Source organism: Chlorocebus sabaeus, chromosome 2, assembly GCF_047675955.1.
Source record: "Chlorocebus sabaeus isolate Y175 chromosome 2, mChlSab1.0.hap1, whole genome shotgun sequence".
NCBI lineage: Eukaryota > Metazoa > Chordata > Mammalia > Primates > Cercopithecidae > Chlorocebus > Chlorocebus sabaeus.
In genome coordinates, this window is record NC_132905.1 from 7628160 (window position 1) to 7644981 (window position 16822).

Consider the following 16822-nt stretch of genomic DNA (forward strand, 5'->3'; position numbering starts at 1 on the left):
TAAGCAGAAAAAACTTTTCTTCTACCCTCTTTAGTTCAGCACCTGGGATCTGCAAATTAAAGTAACAAAAGACAGATTAACAGGAGAAAAAACATATAATTTTTGTTAATATTTACATGCACGAGAGTTTATAGAAAAGAAGTAAAACTCAAAGAAATGGTTAGATTCAGGCTTATATAACTTTTTTTTTTCTTGACACAGAGTCTTGCTCTGTTGCCCAGGCTACAGTGCAGTGGTGTGAGCTCGGCTCACTGCAACCTCTGCCTCCCATGCTCAAGCCATTCTCCTACCTCAGCCTCCTGAGTAGCTGGGACTACAGGTGCCGCCAACATGCCCAGCTAATTTTTGTATTTTTAGTAGAGACAGGGTTTCACCATGTGGGCCAGGCTGGTCTCAAACTCCTGACCTCAGATGATCCACCCACCTCGGGCTCCCAAAGTGCTGGGATTACAAGTGTGAGCCACTGCGCCTGATCTTATATAACAAAGGAAATAAGGTTTGGGTTTCAAGCAATGATACATTGTCGGAAAGTAACCAGGAAATGAGAGAACTAATGGAAGATAAGGGCTAATTTAGTAAGGTTGGCATATGCAAATTCATATCTTAGTTTAAAAAATGTATGGAGTGGCTAGGTGCAGTGGCTTATGCCTGTAATCCTAGCAGTTTGGGAGGCCAAGGCAGGAGGATTGCTTGAGTTCAAGAGTTTGAGACCAGCCTATGCAACAAAGTGAGCCCCCTGTCTCTCCAAAAAATTTAAGAATTAACCGGGTGTGGTGGTATGCACCTGTAGCCCCAGCTACTCAGGGGACTGAAGTTGGAGGATCGCTTGAGCCTAGGAAATCGAGGCTGCAGTGAGCCAAGACCACATCATTGTACTCCAGTCTGGATGAGAGATTGAGACCGTGTCACCAAAAAAAAAGAGAAAAATTCGGTTAATGTTTTGAGGTCACATCGCCAAATTATTAGTTATATTTGTGATATTAGTTATGTAATATATAAAACTAATATATAATATTAGTTATATAATAAATGAGTTATTATAGTAATTTATTTTCATATTTTTGTATTATAGTAACTCATTTATTAAGCATTTACTGTGAGGCGGGCATTGCCTAGGCTTGGCAGTGGAGACCCAATGGTGGTGGATTCTGCCCTCCTGAAGCATCTCCTTTAATGCTGTGAGTCAGATAGAAACCCCATTGCAATGGTAACGAATGTGTCATTAAGGGCAGTGTGTACCCTTGGTGGGAAGGAGCGGAGCTCTGGACCTTTGCACGTGCTGTGCATGCTCTGTTCCAAAGTGCCCTCTTAAAGGTCTTCCCTGACCATGAAGCTCAGGAGCCCCCTCGTCCTGTGCATCCTTCTTTCTAGGCCGATCCTCTGCTGATGTGCTATTGTATAGTCACGTGTCATTGCTGTTGTCTGCTCCCCACTGTCTAACAGCCTCTAAGAGGCTGACAACTCATAGGATTCTATTACCTATGCATGCTCAGTGCTGAGAGCCTGCTTGGCTCATGGGAGTCAGTTAATATTTAGGGAATGAATGGATGTCTGGCAAGGTAGGTGGGCTGAGACCAGACTGGATGGGCAGGGTGGGGAACCCAAAGCTATGCCCACTGTCCAAGTCACACAGTTTCTGTTCTCTTTTTTTCTTTTCTTTTTTTTGAGATAAAGTCTCACTCTGTGGCCCAGGCCAGAGGGCAGTGGCATGATCCAAGTTCACTGCAGCCTCCACCTCTCTGATGCAAGTGATTCTCCTGCCTCAGCCTCCCGAGTGGTTAGGACTGCAGGCGCCTGCCACCACACCTGGCTAATTTTTGTATTTTTAGTAGAGATGGGGTTTCACCATGTTGGCCAGGCTGGTCTTGAACTTCTGACCTCAGGTTATCCGCCCACCTCCGCCTCCCAAAGTGCTGGGATTACAGGTGTGAGCCACCGCGCCCAACCTACAGAACCATTAAGTAGCTCAAACATGATCGCAGGCTGAGGACCCCCTGAAGGGCACCCTGCCCAGGCTAGTTTTCTGCCAATGGCCTCCACAGACCTTCCAGTCCGTTTCAGAGCAGTGCACAGCCCTTCCTGACTGCACGCGTGCCCTTTCTGGGAAGGAAGGTTTGTTGCCCACCACCCCCAGATTGTCAGAGCCCGCTGGGTCCAGAGTCCAAGGGTTACAGGAAAGGGGTCCCGATCCAGACCCCAAGAGAGAGTACTTGGATCTTGTGCAAGAAAGAATTCAGGTGAGTCAGCAGTGCAAAGTGAAAGCAAGTTTGTTAAGAAAGTAAAGGAATAAAAGAAAGGCTACTCCGTAAACAGAGCAGTCCCGAGGGCTGCTGGTTGCACATTTTTATGGTTATTTCTTGATGACATGCTAAACAAGGGGTGGCTTATTCATGCCTCCCCCTTCGGGTAACTTCCTGATGTTGCCATGGCGTTTGTAAACTGTCATGGCGCTGGTGGGAGTGTAGCTGTGAGCACGACCAGAGGTCACTCTTTTCGCTATTTTGGTTTTGGTGGGTTTTGGCCGGCTCCTTTACTGCAACCTGTTTTATCAGCAAGTCTTTATGACATGCATTTTGTGCTGACCTCCTATCTCATCCTGTGACCTAGAATGCCTTCACCATCTGGGAATGCAGCCCAGTAGGTTTCAGCCTCATTTTACCCAGCTCCTGTTTAAGATGGAGTAGCTCTGCTTCACACTCTCTGACACACGATCAAATCCTCTCACGATCAAATCCTGGAATCAGGTCTGGCCCGTGGTAGCCATCAGTAAGTACCTGGTGAATGGGTGATCTGTGGTGAGGGGAGTGAGCTGAAGACAGCCACCTTCTGGGCTTCTGAGGGATTTGATTTACTCTCCCACGGCTCTCCTTTCACAGGAGGACAAATCCAAAGTCCTTTCAGTAGCCTACGGGGCCTCTATGGTCCACACCCTGCTCCACTGCTGCTCATGCCTTCTCTCCCTGCACTGGTGCCTCCGTCATGCCAGGCTGCTCCGGCTGCAGGCTCTCTGCCGGCCCATTCCTCCTGCCAAACAGCCTTCCCTCCCAGTTTGTCCTTACAGTTTCCTCTCTCAGTCAGCTGCTTCTCAGTGAGCCCTTCCTAATCACATTGTTTAAGGTTGTAAACTAACTGCCCTGCTCACCACATACACACACACGCACACACACGCACACACATGCACGCTTGCACACATATTGCACACACATGTGCACATACACGCCCTATTCCCCTTCTATACACACACACATATGCACACTTGCACGCATATGCGCACACATGCACACACACACGCCCTATTCCCCTTCTCTACACACACACGCGCACATACGCACACACATGCATGTACACACGCCCTATTCCCCTTCTGTGCTCTTTCTCCATAGCACCTCCGCCCCCCGATAGAGTACGTATTTGGCTTTTGTATTTCCTGTCTCTCTCTCCCAGGAGAATGAAAGCTCTATGCAGGCTGATGGTTGTGTGTGTTTTTAAATCTCTTCATCCCAGTGTCTATAACAGCACATAGAACAAATATACACTTATTGTATGAATAAATAATCAAATGAAAAATGGTACTTGCTAATGAAAATAATGTTACTATTACTACTAGTATTACAAATGCTAGTTGTGGCCAGAGCGGTGGCTCATGCCTGTAATCCCAGCACTTTGGGAGGCCGAGACAGGAGGATCACTTGAGGCCAGGAGTTTGAGACCAGCCTGGGCAACAGAGTGAAACCCCATCTCTACAAAAAATTAATAAAATTAGCTGGGCGTGGTGGAATGTGCCTGTAATCCAGCAACTTGGGAGACTGAGGCAGGAGAATCACTTGGACTCAGAGGTAGGTAGAGACTGCAGCGAGCCAAGATCACGCCACTGCACTCCAGCCTGCGCAAGAGAGTGAGACTCTGTCTCAAGAAAACAAAAAACAAACTCCAAAACAGCTAGTTGTTGTGTTATTAGTCGTTTAGAAACATTCTATTACTTCAGCTTACACAACTGTTATCACAGGTCCATCAAGCAAAATCTGGAAAAAGGTGTGATCACTGTTCTCTGTGATGGGCTGTATCTGCCATCTAGTGGCTCTCTCTAGTAACTGCAAGCCGTATAAGCGCCGGTTCCAACATTGATGCTGCGAGGTGAGCTGTCTGCCAACTCTCCAGCCATCTAGCCACACGTCAGTCTCAACACTTGTACTAGCATCTCTTGTGAGAATGCAAATTGGCACAATCCTTTTAGAGGGAAATTTGGCAATACCTAACAAAACTGCATGGGCACTTACCTTTCTAACCTACAATCACTCTTCTAGGTATCTACCCTGAAATTACTGCTTCAGCAATAGCAAAATACATAGGCACAAGGTTAGGCGCTGCACCATTGTTTGTAATTTCAAACGTTTGGATGCTCCCTGCGTGTTCATATCTGAGAGCACAGCTGTGTAAACTATGGCACGTTCACACAACGAAGTTCTGTAAAGCTGGAAGAAAAGAAGAGAAAGACCTCTGCGAGCTGACATGGAGTAACCTCTGGACATACTGCTAAGTGAAAAGAAGCAAAGTCTGAAAGAACAGCCATAGTGTCTACTCCTTTTTTTTTTTTTTTTTTTTTCTTGAGATGGAGTCTCACTCTGTTGCCCAGGCTGGAGTGCAATGTTGAAATCTTGGCTCACTGCAACCTCTGCCTCCCAGGTTCAAGCAATCCTTGAGCCTCAGCATCTCAAGTAGCTGGGATGACAGGTGTGTGCCACCATGCTCAGCAAATTTTTGTATTTTTAGTAGAAACAGAGTTTCACCATGTTGGCCAGTCTGGTCTTGAACTCCTGACCTCAGGTGATCCACCCACCTCCGCCTCCCAAAGTGCTGGGATTACAGATGTGAGCCACCGCAGCAGGCCCATAGTATCTACTCTTCATGCAAGAAAGAAGGAAACAGAAGAAAATATATTTGTATCTGCTTGTTTGTGAAACACAAAAAGTACAGGAGGAAGAAAGCAGAAACCAAAGAGACTGGTTACTTACACTGGCTATATGGGAGAGAGGTGGGAAGGAGGGAATGGTATGGGGAGCAGGAATAAGGAAAGAGACACTTCTCTGGATGTATCTCTCCCTGGCTCTTAGGCTAATCATGATACTTCACATAACTTCACATATCCAAAAGGAACCCAAAATGAAATACAAACACTAACAAATGAACCTAACAAATAAATGAAATGAGACCCCATCTCTACAAAAAAAAAAAAAAAAAAAAAAGCCAGGCGTGGTGTTGCATGCCTATAGTTCCAGCTACTCAGGAGGCTGAGGTGAGAGGATAGCTTGAGCCTGGGAGGTCAAGGCTGCAGTGAACTATAATCATACTGCTATACCCCAGCATGGGCAACAGAGCAAGACACTGTCTCTAAAAAACCCACAAAACTACAAACAATAACAAATAAGTAACACAACCACCTGAAGGGCCAGAGAAGGAAAAACTCACTAACTAACTTTGTTTTTTTTGTTTTGAAACTGAGTCTCGCTCTGTCACCCAGGCTGGAGTGCAGTGACACGATCTCAGCTCACTGCAACCTCCACCTTTCGGGTTCAAGTGATTCTCCTGCCTCAGCCTCCTGAGTATCTGGGATTACAGGTGCGCACCACCACGTCCAGCTAATTTTTGTATTTTTAGTAGAGATGGGGTTTCACCATGTTGGTCAGGCTGGTCTCAAACTCTGACCTCAAGTGATCTGCCCCCCTTGGCCTCCCAACGTGCTGGGATTACAGGCGTGAGCCACCGTACCTAGCCACACGGAGTAACTTTGGAAAACAGCATTGTGACTGGATACTTTGAGGCTCAAGATGAAATGAGCTGTCCCCAAATATGCAGTCTAGTTAATACATGTGTTCTTAATGGGCTATGGGTCTGCAGTTCTTTATGTGTGTACTAGAATTGAACACTGTATTAGGATTGCTATAAAGAAATACCTGAGACTGGGTAATTTGTAAAGAAAAGAGGTTTAATTGGCTCACAGTTCTGCAGGCTGTACAGGAAGCATGGTGCTGGCATCTGCTGGGCTTCTAGGAAGGCCTCAGGAAACTTACAATCACAGTGGAAGGAAAAGGAGGTGCAGCTACATCACATGGCCAGAGGAGGAGACAGGGGGTGAGGGGAGGTGCCACACACTTTTAAACAACCAGATCTCACAAGAACTAACCCACAAGAACAGCACCAAGGGGATGGTGCTAAACCATTCATGAGAAATCCACCCTCATGATCCAATCACCTCCCACCATGCCCTACCTCCAACACCGGGGATTACACTTCAACATGAGGTTTCAGCGGGGACACAGATCCAAACTATATCAAACATATAAGTAAATATAGATCATTAAAGCCAGGTTTCCTGCTGTTGGAGAAAGAAGTTGTAAGGAAGGGGAAGGAGGATGGCTGGAATGAACCTGAAATGTCTTTCTAGAATTGGAGAGGTCAGCATAGAATCACGGTATTTCACATTCATATACCCAGACAGATGCAGAACCACAGCTGTGTTCGGGGAGAGGCTTCATACACCCATTTATATTTCCTACAAGATGGCCTAAGAGAAATAGCAGCCCAATAGCAACAAGCACACCTGGTAACCAGGTCCGGCTTCTAAACACCATTCTCCAAGAAAAGGAACCTGGCCCCTTGGGGAAGTGGCTGATTCCAGCATGAAGGCAGGCAATGAACCAGATGAGCGTGGAGCATCTTGGGTTGCCAGAAAGTAAGAAATTGCTCAGAAGAGGAAGGGGCTTGCTCACAGAACACAAGTGCCAACCCAGAGGAGCTCCTAATGCCAAAGGTGGTAAGGTTGAAGCCAGAAAATAACAAAAATATCAGATTTTAATAGAATAAAATAAACACCCATAAGTCCATACTGAAATCCATCCATCAATCAACAGCGAAGGAACAGCTCTTCCTTACAGCAGAATTCCAATCAACAAAAAATGTAGGAGAGGAAAATTGAAATCACCCTTAGGCAAGCACCAAACCCTGCGGAAATAATTGTCACAGCCAAGGCCCACCGATGCATGCTCAGCTTAGTGGGTAGAAGGCTAAGGAGGCAGGACTGGTGCAACCTCAAAGTAGTTCCCCTAATGCATTTATTAACAACAAGGGGAAAAATACCCTTCCAGAGCAGACATCCATCATAGCCCAGTGAACACCAGTATTGTCCAATGAGCACAGCTAATGTCCACAGTGTGAGGCACGAACACAACACGAACCCCTGGTCCGAGGCACTGAGAAGGCCACCATAGTGTTTCTCCAGTATCACTTCCACACACGCACGACCACATTCCCATCATGAAAAAACACCCTTCAAACCCACATCGAGGGACATTCTACCGAATAGCCGATCGCTGTTCTTCATTGTACAATTGACTGTTGAACCACACATGTTTGAACTGCGGGTCCACCTCTGCTCAGATTTTTTTCTTTCTCCACCACACCTGAGACAGCAAGACCAACCCCTCCTCTTCCTCTCCCTCCTCAGCCAACTCAATGTGAAGATGACAAGGACGAAGACCTTTATGATGATCCACTTCCACTTTGTGAATAGTAAATGTATTTTATCATCTTTGATTTATGAATAATTGTTTTCTCTAGCTTACTTTATTGTAAGAATATTGTATATAATCCATATAATATACAAAATATGTATTAATCAACTGTTTATGTTATCAGTAAGGCAATCAGTAGTAGGCTATTAGTAGTCACGTTTTTGGGGAGTCCAATGTTAAACATGGGCCAGGCACAGTGGCTCACGCTTATAACCCCAACACTTTGGGATGCTGAGGTGGGAGGATCACTTGAGCCTAGGTGTTCAAAACTAGCTTGGGCAACATAATGAGACCCTGTTTCTACAAAAAATTTTGAAAAAGTAGCTGGGTGTGGTGGTGCATGCCTGTAGTCTCAGCTACTCAGGAAACTGAGGTGGGAGGATAATTTGAGCCCAGGAGGTTGAGGCTGCCGTGAGCCGAGATCACACCACAGCACTCCAGTTTGGGTAACAGAGCAAGAGCAAGACCCTGTCTCAGAAACAACAAAAACCAAATGTTAAAACATGGTGGCTGGACGTGGTGGCTCGCACCTGTAATCCTAACACTTTGGGAAGCCAAGGAGGGTAGATTGCCTGAGCTCAGGAGTTTGAGGCCAACCTGTGCAACATGGTGAAACCCCATCTCTACCAAAAAATACAAAAATTAGCTGGGCGCGGTGGTGCATGCCTGTAATCCCAGCTACTTGGGAGGCTGAGGTAAGAAAATTGCTTGAACCTGGAAGGCAGAGATTGCAGTGAGATGAGATTGCGCCACTGAACTCTAGCCTGAGTGACAGAGCAAGACTGTCTCCAAAACAAAAACAAAAGTTAAACATGGATTTTTGACAGCATGGGGGCTAGGGGTGCCCTTAACTTCTGTGTTGTTCAAGGGTCCGCTGTACCAAAAAACTGATCATGATCAAGGTCATACAAGACGAGGGAAGACTGAGGACTGCTCTAGGCTGGAGGAGTCTAAGGAGGGATAAGTCAATACATTCTGGGTGCTGGTTCTGGAACAGAAAGAACATATTCATGGAGTGAATTTTATTCATGAAGGAAATTCAAATAAAATTGTTAACAGTGCTGTACAAATATCACATTTCTTGGTTTTCACGACTGTACCGCAGTTGTGTAGGCTGTTAAGTTCAGAGACAGCTGGGTGAGAGGGGCACAGGAACTCTGCACTGTTGCAACCTTTCCATAAGTCTTGACAGTTTTTAAAACTCGGCCAGGCTTCGTGGCTCACGTCTGCAATCCCAGCCCTTTGAGAGGCCAAGGCAGGTGGATCACCTGAGATCAGGAGTTCGAGACCAGCCTGACCAATATGGTGAAACCCTGTTTCTACTAAAAATACAAATACTAGCTGGGCATGATGGCATGTGCCTGTAATCCCAGCTACTTGTGAGGCTGAGACAGAGTATCCTTGAAGCTGGGAGGCGCAGGTTGCAGTGAGCTGAGATTGAGCCACTGCACTCCAGCCTGGGAGACAGAGAGAGACTGTCACTCAAAAGCAAACAAACAAACAAAAAGCAACAACAAAAAATAAGACTTTATATTGAGTACCTGTTATATGCCAAGCCCTGTCCCAGATGTTGAGACTATGGCAATAAACACAATAGATACCCTCCCTGTAACAGACAAGAGAGTCTAGGTACGGTGGCTCATGCCTGTAATCCCAGCACTTTAGGAGGCCGAAGTGGGCGGATCACTTGAGGTCAGGAGTTCAAGACCAGCCTGGTCAACACAGCAAAACCTTGTCCCTACTACAAATACAAAAATTAGCTGGGCGTGGTGGTGCACACTTGTAATCCCAGCTACTCAGAAGGCTGAGACAGGAGAATCGCTTGAGCCCAGGAGGTGGAGATTACAGTGAGCCGAGATGGCGCCACTGGACTCCAGCCTGGGCAACAGAGTGAGATTCCGTCTAAAAAAAAAAAAAAAAAAGACAAGAGAAACAAAACCATTGTTCACGCTCTCACACTTACCACATTCTACCTCTGGTGACTATAATGTATATGTGTGTGTCAGTGGGGGTGTTTCCTACACGTCAAGCAGTTCCCCAGTGGACACCAGCTGGGGGTCTTCCAATTCAATTCTGACACTACTTACCTGGAGATAGCATCAGATCCCACAGGATGAAGACTCAGTCCTCAAGACTGGCTCCCACTTCAGGCGACACCCACAAGTCCCAGGCTGACCTGAATCTCTAACCAGCCGGGTAGAGATTGAGAGTTTTCATGACCTGCTCCTCTGGCTTGATTCATTTGCCACCGTGGCTCACAGAACTCAGGGAGACACTTTCATCATGTTTTCTTGTTTGTTTGTTTGTTTGTTTGAGATGGCGTCTTGCTCTGTTGCCCAGGCTGGAGTGCAGTGGTGCAATCTCGGCTCACTGCAACCCTGCCTCCCGGGTTCAAGTGATTCTTCTGCCTCAATCTCCCGAGTAGCTGGGACTACAGGCGCCTGCCACCAAGCCCAGCTGATTTTTTGTATTTTTAGTAGAGACAGGGTTTCACCGTGTTGGCTAGGATGGTCTTGATCTCCTGACCTCATGATCTGCCTGCCTTGGCCTCCCAAAGTGCTGAGATTTTTTATATTTTTAGTAGAGATGGGGTTTCACCATGTTGGCCAGGAAGTTCTCAATCTCTTGACCTCGTGATCCGCCCGCCTCAGCCTCCCGAAGTGCTGGGATTACAGGCTTGGGCCTCCGCGCCCGGCCATCATGGTTTTTTATTGTAAAGGATATTGCAAGGGATACAGATGATCTGCCAGCCAGAAGAGGTACACAGGGCAAGGCGAGGGGGAAGAGGTGCAGAGCCTCCATGTCGTCCCCAGGCGTGCCACCCTCCAGGAACCTCCAGATGCTCAGCTATCCAGAGGTTCCTCACACTCTGTCCCTTGGGTTTTTATGGAGGCTTTATTACATAGGCATTATTGATTGCATCACTGGTCAATGGAGGTCAAAAATTTCAGCATCTCTCTCCTCCCCAGAGGTTGAAGGGTGGGACTGAAAGGTCCAACCCTCCAATCACAGATTTTTTAACGTGTGATTAAAAAATCACAGGTTATTCCATCCTGAGGTTGTCCAAGTGCCCTTAGCCACCAGACATCACTTTGGAAATTCTAAGGGGTTTAGGAGTTGGATGCCAGGACATGAGGAGGGATGAAGACCAAGTATTTATTTCTGATTATGAATTACAATATCACAGTCCCTGTCTATGGAGAGAAGGCAAAAACAAGAAACAGGTTAACAGAAAGCATAATGTCCCATAGTAACAGGTGCTGCAAAAAGAAAAAGAAAAAAAGGAAGTCGGAGGATGTGATAGGAGAGATGGGAGGGGGCCCGTTAGCTGGGTGGCCAGGGAGAGCTACCCTCAGGGGTGACCTCTGAGCAAAGACCACAGTGACAAGCCTAGTAGCTAGCAATGTGGTATCTGGAGGAAACACGCCGGGGAAGGAAGCCTGTGCAAAGTCCTGAGGCAGAAATGAGCTTGGCACATGCAGCTGGGAGGGGACTATTCACAGAGCTGGGAGGGAACTAGTCACAGAGCTAGGAGGGGACCAGGACCTGTGGGCACCTGCAGGCCAGGGGGGTGGGATTGAACACCACTATGAGCACAGTGGGAAACTACAAAGCGTTTAAATGCATTGTGATGCATCCCCCATTATAATCATTTGCATATTATAGGTACTTATGGTTTGCTGTCTATGTCTCCCATTAGAATATATTAGAATATAAGGTGAAATTTCATTATCAAATGTTGGCCACTGTGTTAGTTCATTCTCATGCTGCTATAAAGAAATCCCCAAAACTGGGTAGTTTATAAAGGAAAGAAGTTTAATTGACTCACAGTTCCACAGGGCTGGGGAGGCCTCAGGAAACTTACAATCATGGCAGAAGGCGAAGCAAACGCATCCTTCTTCACATGGTGGCAGTAAGGAGGAGAATGACAGAAGTGCAGAGCAAAGGGGAGAAAAGCCCTCACGAAACCGTCAGGTCTCATGAGAATGCAGTCGATATCATGAGAACAGCCCTGGGGAAGCAGCCCCATGATTCAATCACCTCCCACAAGGTCTGTCCCCAACACATGGGGATTACAATTTGGATTACAATTCAAGATGAGATTTGGGTGGGGACACAGAGCCAGACTCTATCAGCCTCTAATTCAAACTTTCAAAAAAATTACTGCGGGCTGAAACGCGCTTACTCCATTATCCAGAAATCGTACTTCTGGACGTTTATCCCAGAGTCATGAAGACGCGTGTCCACACGAGAGCCTGTGCGTGATTCTCCATAGCAGCTGTTTATAATACCAAAGCTTTTGGAAACAACCCACATGTCCCTCCATAAGGGGGTGGTTCAACAAGGTGGGGCACGTGGTACTCAGTGACAGAAAGGCTTGAACTCATGGTGTGGGTAACAGCCAGGATGGACCTCAAGGAAGTTAGGCTAAGTGAAAAGAGCCCCTCTCAAAAGATCGCAGACTGTATGATTCCACTTATAGAACACTCTCAAAACGAAATTCTAGAGATGGAGATTAGTGGCTGCCAGGGGTTAGGGATGCTGGGGGAAGGCAGCTTGGTGCACAGAAATCCCTGTGGTGACAGGACACTTCTGCGTCTTTTTTTCCTTCTTTGTTTTTACGTAGCCCTAACAGAAAGATCATTTTTTAACAAAAATTTTTGAGGCAGGGACTCACTCTGTTGCCCAGGCTGGAGTGCAGTGGTGCAATCTCAGCTCACTGCAGCCTCGACCTCCCAGGCTCAAGCAATCCTCCTGCACAGCCTCCTGAGTAGCTAGGACTACAGGTGCATGCCACCACGCCCACCTAATTTTTGTATATTTTGTAGAGACAGGGTCTCACTATGTTGCCCAGGCTGGTCTCAAACTCCTGGGCTCAAGTTATCTTCCCACCTAGGCCTCCCAAAGTGCTGGGAGGCGTGCACCACCGTGCCCAGCCCTTCTGTATCTTGTTGTTGTTGGTGATTACCCGAATCCATGCAGGGTATACAACGGCCCAGAGCTCTGCAGGCACACGTTGCTCCATGTCAACTCCGTGGTTTTGGGGTTGACTTACCTAAGATGCAACCACAGGAGGAAACTGGGAAGAGCACATGGGACCTCTCGGTGCCACCTTTGCAACCTTCTGTGAACCTATTATTATTTCAAAAGAAAAAGTTGGCCGGGCGCGGTGGCTCAAGCCTGTAATCCTAGCACTTTGGGAGGCCGAGACTGGCAGATCACAAGGTCGGGAGATAGAGACCATCCTGGCTAACACGGTGAAATCCCGTCTCTACTAAAAAATACAAAAAACTAGCAGGGCGTTGTGGCGGCGCCTGTAGTCCCAGCTACTCGGGAGGCTGAGGCAGGAGAATGGCGTGAACCCGGGAGGGGGAGCTTGCAGTGAGCTGAGATCCGGCCACTGCACTCCAGCCTGGGCGACAGAGCGAGACTCTGTCTCAAAAAAAAAAAAGAAAAAGTTAAGAAAAATTACTGTGGCCCAAACAAACATGGCACAGGCAGGTGAGGTTTGGTGTCTGAGCCAATAGTTCATAGCCTCTGCTTTCAAGGGACTGGGCGTTCTCATTCTTGATCCATGGCTGCTGTTTCTTTGGTCTCATTTCTCTGGTTCAGAGACCCAGTGACTAGGTCGAAGGGCAAGGTGGACGTGTCAGCTGTGGTATCAGAAGTTGCAGATGGAAACATTTTGTGTGTTTGTATGTGTGTGTGCATGATGTATTCATTTTTAATTGCTGTGTAAAAACTTCGCCATAAGTGTAGTGGCTTACAACAATGCCCACCTCTCACACAGTTTTTTTGTGGGTCAGGAGTACATGTAAGGCTGGCAGGGTTTCTGCTTAGGGTCCCACCAGGCAGAAATCAGGTATCAGTTATGGCTGCTCTACCATCTGAGGCTCAGGCTCCCTCTTCCAAGCCACTGGTTGTTGGTGGAATTCATTTCTACTATAGGTGGAATACAGTTCTACCAACTGTAGGACTGAAGTCCATGCTTTCTTCCCAGCTGTTGTCTGGGCTCTCTCTCGGGTCTTAGGAGCCACCCTCATGTCCCTACCATGGGACCCCCATGGTCTCACAATACTGCAGCTTCCATCTTCAGGCCACCAGGGAAGTCTCGTGGCTACTATGGGGTCTTATGTAAGACAATGTCATCATCTTCACAGCTCCCACCACACTCAAGGGAAAGATTACAAAAGGTGAGTGCCAGCAGGGGACGGTGGCTCACGCCTGTAATCCCAGCAATTTGGGAGGCCGAGGTGGGCAGATCATCTGAGGTCGGGAGTTTGAGACCAGCCTGACCAAAATGGAGAAACCCTGTCTCTACTAAAAATACAAAATTAGCCAGGTGTGGTGGCGCATGCCTGTAATTCCAGCTACTCTGAGGCCTGAGGCAGGAGAATTGCTTGAACCTGGGAGGAGGAGGTTGTGGTGAGCCGAGATTGCGCCATTGCACTCCAGCCTGGGCAACAAGAGAGAAACTCCGTCTCAAAAACAAAAACAAACAAACAAACAAAAAACCCCCAAAAACCAAAAGGTGAGTGCCCCTTAGGGCCATCTTAGAATTTAGCCCATCACCTGCATCCAGGTTCATGAACAAGGCCCTGTCCAGTGGCCATGTCCCCTGTCTAATGCTCAGTGTTTTGTTAGCACCAGCGCGATGCCTCCATCACCTCGTGCTGGAGCAGCCTCTTTGAAGCTGGGTCTCATTCCTGGTATTCACACCCTTGAGTGTGTTGTTTCTACCCAGTAGAGCATGGCAGAGCTTATATCCATGGCTCCCACAATGACATCACATTGTGAGGTCCCTGTTGTGTTAGTGACTCGCTCTAGAATCTTACTCTCCTTATTGGTTTTGAAGATGCAAACTGCCATGAGTCCTACAGCTGCAAGGGAATGCATGCTGCAGACAGTCTGAGCTGTCAGCCTGCTCTGATAAACACTTTAGGGTTTAGGCAACTGCAGTGATCAGCGGTTATCATTTACGTATCAACTTCTCTTTTTTGTTTTTCATTTCCTTTTCTCTTATTTATTTATTTATTTATTTTTGAGATGGAGTCTCACTCTGTTGCTCAGGTTGGAGGACAGTGACATTATCTCGACTTGCTGCAACCTCCACCTCCCTGGTCAAGCGATTCCCCTGGCTCAGCCTCCTGAGAAGCTGGGACTACAGATGCACACCACCATGCTCAGCTAATTTTTGGATTTTTAGTAGAGACAGGGTTTCATCATGTTGGCCAGGCTGATCTTGAACTCCTGACCTCAGGTGATCCACCCACCTCTGCCTCCCGAAGTGTTGGGATTACAGGCATGAGCCACCGCACCTGGTCTTATTTATTTATTTATTTATTTGAGACAGGGTCTCACTCTGTCACCCAGCCTGGACTGCAGTGGTGATATCACAGCTCACTGCAGCCTCGACTTCCCGGGCTCAAGTGATCCTCCTACCTCAGCCTCCCTAGTAGCTGAGACCACAGGCACGCACCCCCATGCTCGACCACTTTTTTTTGTTTGCTTGTTTTTCGTTTTGTTTTTCTTTTTCTTCTAACCTTTTCTCCCAAGGCTCCATTATCCAGACTAGTCTGTATATTTTTTGTAGAGTTACAGTATCACCATGTTGCCCAGGCGTGTCTTGAACTCCTAGACTCAAGGGATACTCCTGCCTTGGTCTCCCAAAGTGCTGGGATTACAGGCTTGAGACACCGTGCCAGGCCTCAATTTCTCTTTTTAAACCACAGGGTGTGGTAATAGAATTTGAGTTTATGCTGTAACAACAGAGTTGAGTAACTTTAAGTTATGGCTCCAAAAATGACAACTAATGCATTTTAACGTGAAAATACTGCATGAAATTGACTGGATCGAGAAAACACTATTTTCTAGGCAAAACTATGGTCTGCAAAGTGTGTCTTAAGTTAGGTCAAAGACATGGGGGATACCATTTTTGAGGAATTGTGAAATCCAAATGTACAGCAGATTTTGTTCTAATTTACATCCTTGGTGCACTTGCTCTAAGGAGTTTTGGCAATTTCCCCTTTTGGAGGATCCCCATCTTTAGCTGGTAGTGCCCTGGATGGAGCTATACACAAAAATACAGTTTATAGGCTGGGTGTGGGAGCTCACACCTGTAATCCCAGCACTTTGGGAGACTGAGCAGGAGGATCACTTGAGCTTGGGAATTCAAGACCAGCCTGGGCAACAGACTCTATAAAAAATATCTTAAAAATATTAGCCTGGTGTGGTGGTGCATGCCTGTGGTCCCAGCAACTAGAAAGGATGAGGTGGGGCCAGGCGCGGTGGCTCACCCCTGTAATTCCAGCACTTTAGGAGGCTGAGGCAGGCGGATCACCTGAGGTCAGGAGTTAGAGACCAGGCTGGGCAACATGGCGAAACCCCGACTCTACTGAAAATACAAAAATTAGCCAGGCGTGGTGGTGGGTGCCTGTAATCCCAGCTACTTAGCAGGCTGAGGCAGGAGAATCGCTTGAACTCAGGAGGCAGAGGTTGCAGTGAGCCGAGATCACACCACTGCACTCCAGTCTGGGCAACAAGAGCAAGACTTTGTCTCAAAAAAAAAAAAAAAAAAAAAAAAGGAAAGGCTGAGGTGGGAGGATCGCTTAAGCCTGGGAGGATGAGGCTGCAGTGCGCCATTATCATGCCACTGCACTCCAAACTGAGTGGCAGAGGGAGACCCTGTCTCAAAAAATAAAAATACAAAAAAAAATTTATAAAATTACATTTTTGTCCTCCAGACAAATATGTTTGTGAAGATGAATATATCTACTAATGAATACATTTCCTGGTTTTTGTTTTGTTTCGTTTTGAGATGGAGTCTCGCTCTCTTGCCCAGGCTGGAGTGCAATGGTGCAATCTCGGCTCACTGCAACCTCCACCTCCCGGGTTCAAGCGTTTCTCCTGCCTCAACCTCCCAAGTAGCTGGGATTACAGGCACCCACCACCCTGCCTGCCTAACTAATTGTGTATTTTTAGTAGAGACGGGGTTTCACCATGTTGGCTGGGCTGGTCTCGAACTCCTGACCTCAAGTGATCCACCCACCTCAGCCTCCCAAAGTGCTGGGATTCCAAATGTGAGCCACTGCACCCACCTTCTGCTTGTTAACATATGAGATTAGCGTAAACTAGGGGTTGGCAAACTTGTTCTGTAAAGGGCCAGTTAGTAAATATTTGTGGGCCATGTTGGTTTCTGTTGCAGTAATTCAAGCCTGCCATTGTAAGCACAAAAGCTAGAGCCATAGACAATG